The sequence below is a fragment of the Quercus lobata genome, chromosome 1 (genome assembly GCF_001633185.2).
Source record: "Quercus lobata isolate SW786 chromosome 1, ValleyOak3.0 Primary Assembly, whole genome shotgun sequence".
NCBI classification, from domain to species: domain Eukaryota; kingdom Viridiplantae; phylum Streptophyta; class Magnoliopsida; order Fagales; family Fagaceae; genus Quercus; species Quercus lobata.
In genome coordinates this window covers 12980655-12987217 of record NC_044904.1, presented here as the reverse complement: position 1 = coordinate 12987217, position 6563 = coordinate 12980655, and positions in this window count along the sequence as shown.

The following is a 6563-nucleotide window of genomic DNA, read 5'->3' as shown; positions in this document are numbered from 1 at the left end:
AACATTCAGAAGATTTCGATATCTTGTGGTCCTTTTTTAGGATTCATATCTCGTGCAATACCTAGGGTATTGCACGGTGTGCAATACCTAAATTCTCAAGCATAGATTTAATCTAATGGCTTAAATCATTGACACCTCACCAAATAACAAAAATACTACTTTACCCTTAAATCATTTCAACCCGCCCACTGTTTCAGATTCAACCCGCCCACTGTTTTGGTAAGTCTTAGTAAACCCAAACTAAAATCAATTTTTTTTTCTCTCTCTCCTTTGCGTTTAAGGTTGCTCTTTGCCTCTCCTTCAACCCATTCTCTACATCTCCTTCTATAATGTTGAATTTAATCAACCATTTTGTTGACTTTATTCCGTGCCAAATTTGCTTGTAATTCGGCATTTAGAAACCTTATATTTAGGTGGGAATCATGTAAGGGTAGTGTGTGAGAGAGTGAAGAAAAGCTCAAAAGTGTGAAACTCAGCAGGGCCTCGCGATTGGATCTTACAACTGGCTCACGGCTAACAAGTTGCTAAAAGAGACACTTTTGTGAAGTATGTAGAGAAGCTGAAGAGTCAGGCCAACTGTTGTACTACAAGACAAAAGTCTCAGGCTGGCCAGATAATTAGCTTACGACTTGAACTTGTAACTCAGTCCAATTATGAGGCCAAGTCCCCAGACCACTCTGTTTGGGAAAAACTGACCTTTCACATTTCAAACACACACCAGTATAAATACCCCTTATACCCACATATTGAAGAAAGCTTCCAGAGAGAATTTTGAGAGAGAAACCCTAGAGAAAAACAAGATTGACTCATCCACAATCTTCATCCTTTGATTCTTCAAATTCTTCTACTCTCACCCTCTCCATTGTTACATCCTTGAGAGGTACATTAGCCAAAACCTTTTCTCACCATACCCATATCTGTGAGGAGGCTGTTTGGTGCTTGGGAAGTAGTTAGGAAGGGACCAATTGATATTGGTTGATGTTATGGGCTATAGCGGAATCCGGTAAGCTAGAGAAGACAAAGGTTCGGCGTAACCTCGTTGGAGCAAGAAGCTTGGAGGGCTTAGGTACACTGGGTAGATTAGGCTTGAAGGGTCTTCTGCTGTTCATGTATCCCAACTTCATTCTCTAGTGGATTATTGACCGCTTGGAGAGTGGTGGAGAGGTTTTACGCCGAGGACTTCGATTTCCTCTTCAATAACACATCGCTGTGTTGTCTTTGTATTTGCATCTCTCTTCTCTTAATCTTTGCCATTTAATTTTTGCAATGGTTGTGATTTTATTTGGTTTAAATTGTTTTATCAATTTTGCTTTAAGCTTATGTTCATATTCTACACATATATTGTTTAATAATAAGCTTGAATTGGTAATTTGTAATTTGGGGGTCTAAACATTCAAGGTGTTTTACACACTATTTGAACATTCACCTTCAATCCATTATCACCGGCCTCAATGGGATCAACGTCTAGATCTTGTTGGGATTGCTTCTGCTTCTTTTCCTATCGATAATTTCTACTAGTGTCCTCAATGTGGCTGTGGATTGAACTACGGTAGTCAGCAAGTAAGGAAATTTAGATTCAACCCTTTTATTTCTTCTAGTTGAAGATCAATTATTTTGAAATTGTAAAGTAAAAAAAAGTCTAGGTTTTGTTTTAAATGAAATTATTGGAACTGGTTTCGGTTATTTCATCAAAATGATGGGATTTGAAACTTGTTTTAGTTGGTTAAAGATCGAATTTTTATTTTGTGCTTGCCTTGTATGTCTTTAATTTGATATGTCATTGGTAATAATTGAGCCAAATAGTTTTGTTGAATTTAAACAAAGTAGATCTATTTGAAAGATTGGTGAGAATTGATGGTCAAACTCCCGCATATAGGGAGCTATGAAGTACCATTGGGTTAGCTATACTTATGATTTGATTGTACTCCTTAGCAGTTAGCTAATATCTTAGATTGATACGGAGGCTTTAGGATTTATCTTGTTGTAGTACATACTGGTTGAATAATTGGTTGTAAGGAAATTTAGATTGAATCGTGTTTGTGGCTTGGATTGCGTTAATGGGCAAGTAAGGAAATTTAGAATGAACCCTTTTTGTTTCTTCTAAGGAAATTTGGAATGAACCCTTTTTGTTTCTTCTAGTTGAACATCAATTTTTATGGAATTCTTAAAATTTAAAAAAAAAAAAAAAAAAAAAAAAGGACGACGAAGAAAAGGTCTTTGTGGGATTTTGGATGTTGGGTTTCTTTTGATTTGAGATATTGGATATGTGTTACTGTTATTTCTGTTAGGTTCTAAAGACTTAGGATTTTATGTATTTAGAACTCTAATGTGTATTGTTGGCAAACCATGATCAAAACAAGATGTTTAGTCATGTTTAGACTTGCTCAAAGTTGGCTCATTTATGTAAAGTTGGAACAAGTTGATGCAGAAATTAATATTGATTCTCGGCTTGGTTCGATCGATCGAAGCTTAGGCTTGATCAATCAAAAATCCGGTCAGATGCATTTTTCTGCAGAATTCCAACTCAACCCTAATTTATTTAAAACATTTAGAGTTTTGTGTTTTTGCCCTAGGTATATAAGGCAAATCTTAGCCACGTTTTAGTATTGCTCATATTGCTGTTTGTGTAAATCTCTTGTGAGACCTGTGAGGAGCTTTCCTTTACACAAGCTTAGGATTATCAAGAAAGAGATTTCTTCAAGAGCTTGATGATCATTCAGTTGCTGCCATAAGAACTTAAAGAAACACAAGCGAGTGTACTTGTACTTGCTGGAGAATCCAAGAAAGAAGAAGTTCGTGGTTTCGTAGTTTGCACGTGGTCGTGTTAGTAAGTTTCTACTAGTGGGTAGCAATAGGATGTTAGTGGTCTAAGTCCTATTGAACAACTTCGATTCTTTCATAGTGGATTCAGGTTTACCTTGAGGATAACTACGTTAAATCCTCCCCAGGTTTTTACCGGTTTGGTTTCTTGGGTGATCATATCATTGTATTATTTATCTTTCCGCTGCTTTGTATGATATGATTGTATGATTGTGATAACCTAAATTTGGAATTTGGGCTAAGTAACAACTTGGCTAATTACCTAGGTTAATCCAATTGTGTTTTTAAGGGGTCTAAAACCATCAAGTGGTATCAGAGCGGGTTGCTCTCTTGTTGTCGAACTTTTGATCACTGAACTGATCCTTGACCCCTGTTGTCATAGAACACGGACATTCTCTTGTTATTCCTTCTCTCTTTGATGGGAATAACTATGCTCATTGGAAAGTAATGATGAAAGCATTCCTGAAATCAATTGATGAGAGAGTCTGGAACTCCGTCGAATATGGATGGGAGAAGCCCACTACTCCTGTTAGTGAGTGGCAAAGTTCTCAAAAAGAAGCAGCTGCGTTCAATAGCAAAGCTATGAATACTATCTTTAACGCTGTTTCTATGGAGGAATTTAAGAGAATCTCAAATGTTGAGGTTGCTCATACTACTTGGAATATCCTTCAGACTGTGCATGAAGGCACAAAGGTTGTCAAAATCAACAAATTGCAGCAGTTAACTTCTAAATTTGAAAGCATTAGGATATCTGATGATGAATCTTTTGATGAATTCTATGCTAAACTTAATGATATTGTTAATTCTGCATATAACTTGGGTGAAATCTATGATCAACCTAAAATTGTTAGGAAGATTCTTAGATATTTGACTGAAGATTTTAGACCCAAGGTGACTGCCATCACTGAGAGCAAGGATGTGGACTCCATCCCTGTTGATGAACTTGTAGGATCTCTTCAATCCTATGAGTTAGACCTACCTAAGACTAGCAAATCCATATCAATGGCTCTTAAGTCAGTTGATGATGTTGATGTTGGTGGATTTGATGATGAGCTCTCTACTACAGAGATTGCTTACCTTACCAAAAACTTTAGGAATTTCCTTAGAAACAACAACAGAATGGTAAGAGATAAGAACACTACTAAACCTAGAAAATTTAGGAAGAATGATCCCACTAAGGTTAACAACACCGATAAACCTAGAGAAAAAGTATGTCAATCTTCAAATAATTCTATGGGTCCTCAATGGTTTGGATGTCAAGGGTATGGTCACATGAAATTTGAATGTCCTACCTACTTGAAGTCTAAGGGTAAGACTATGGCTGTAACCCTTAGTTATGGTGAAGTTTCTGATGATGAATCTAGTTGTGACGAGGATGGAAACTTCATTGCTTTCACTGCTACTGCTATAGTCAATGAAAGTGTATCTACTGAAGAGAACCCTTCTAATGGGGAACTCTTTGAGGACGTAGATCTTCAAGAAGCCTACAATAAACTTTGCAAGGTTGCTACAAAGGATGCTATGAATGTTGAATTAGGCTTGAAGAAAATTGCATCTCTTGAACTTGATAAGAAAAATTTGCTTGTTAAACTATTTGATGCTACTGAACTTTTGAATAATGTGAAGACTGAGAACATGCTTTTACTTGATAAAGTTAAGAATTTGGAACATGAGCTTTCTGTTGCTAGAGAACAATCTAATAGGTTTGCTAGTTCCAAACTTGATCATATGCTGAGTGTTCAAAAGTCTCCTTCTGATAAAATTGGGCTAGGTTTTGTAGAAAGAATCAATGTGTTTGCACCCAATTCCACTATCTTTGTTCCTTCATCTTCTTCTAAATCCCCTGTGAGTGAGGTTGTGAGTGAGGTTGTCAAGCTCTTAGAAGTTACACCTCCTAGGAAGATTAGGGTTGATCTGAAAGAGTCTAAATCTAAGCAGTCAACCCTTTCTAAGGACAAGTCACATGATAAGCCTGCATGGGTTTATCAAGCACAAGCTGCAAGCTGTTAAGAGAGCAAACAAACCAAAAGTACCTGTGTCTCAAGCAAAAGATCCTATGGTACTCATTGGTGAATTGGTAAAAGCTCTAAACCTTTATTCCAATCCTGGAGTTAGTAATCATTCTCATGTGAATAAGAACTCCAATGCTCGTGGTGCATCTAAAAAGTTTTGGATGCAAAGGGCTCAATCTAATTAAGTCCTTCTGACATGGTCCTTGTGCTTCATTGCTATTCTTTGTGACCATTGTTCTTTGGTTTTTGTTTTCTATGTTTCTTTGATTTGCATTGCATAACATTCATGCATTTCATTCTAGGTTGTTTTTGTTTATATTTTTCAAAAAAAAAAAAAAAAAAAAAAAAAAAGGAAGCAAATTGTGTTTTGCACTATTTTCTTGGTTTTTGAAAATAAGGTCGGTCAATTATTTTCACATAACATGTCTTTTGTACCTTATTTAGCTTTGATGAGCTTACTTATTGCACTTTACTAGTTGAAACTTTGTAGTGCATGTTGTGTGAGAAAGATGTTTATGGTTTTGATCACTTTGTCTTGATCTTGAAGTCACATGTCTTTGACTGTCAGACTTGAACTTTTAGAGAAAGGCATAAATAACCATCTCACCACTATTCACTAGTCAATCATGAATACCTTAGTGCATATCGTAAGATTTTGTGCTCGAGAAAGTGTAGCACATGCACAAAAAGATCATAAGGTGTAGCCTCGATTTAAATGTTAAAATTGGTGTGTACATTATTGGACTTAATGTTAAATCAATCAAATAAAATTGATATGTACATTATCCAACTATTTTAATAAGTTTCTAAATAATTAAAATTTGTGTATACAATATGAGGCAAAATCAAGAAACTTACATAATTGTAAGCTTATGATCTAGGAGATGTGGGAGTTATATGATGTAACTCTTTTGGTAATAGTCTCTTTCAAATTCTATGTGATGAATTTTGTAGACTTTATGTTTAATTGCTATACACATATCACCTCACATGTATCTCAAGTTTTTGCTAGTTGCACACACTACACAAGTTACTCTTTGCTAAACATTGTACATGTTACTGTGTGTGTCTTTGGTCTGACCAACCAAGTTTGCAAATACTATGTGTTTTTATGCAAAACAGATTTGATGCTTGAAACTTTATGGAAAATGTATGAAATTTTAACTTTGGGAAAACTGGGCTTAAAACTATTGTTTTTGAAAAACATATCATCACATACTCATGCATTTTGTTCATTAATTTCAATGCTTTGAGATGTTTCTAAATTTTTTTTTTTCTCAAAACGTTTTTTGTTAGTAAGCCATTGCCTGTTTCGATTGATCCAATCTGTCTTTCGATCAATCGAAATTGTTTTAAAAAGTCTTAAGGAAGCCTCTATCTGTTTCGATTGATCCAATTTGTTTTTCGATCAATCAAAATTGTTTTAAAATTTTAAACAAAGCCTCTGTTTGTTTCGATCAATCGAAACTATTGTCTCGATCAATCGAATTTCGAGAATAAGGTTTTTGAAAAATTCATATTTGACTTGTTCAAACCACTTTTTCAAAAACTTTTTCTCTCTCTCCGACTCGGCAAGGCTCCACAACAAATTTTTTGTCATTTTCCTCCTAATTTATTGAAAGGTTTCTCTCTCCATAAGCTGGTATGTCCATATTACCCTTCCTTTTGCATTGTTTTTCATGTTTTCATGCATTATTTCATGATTTATGGGTAATTTTTCGGACTATGCAT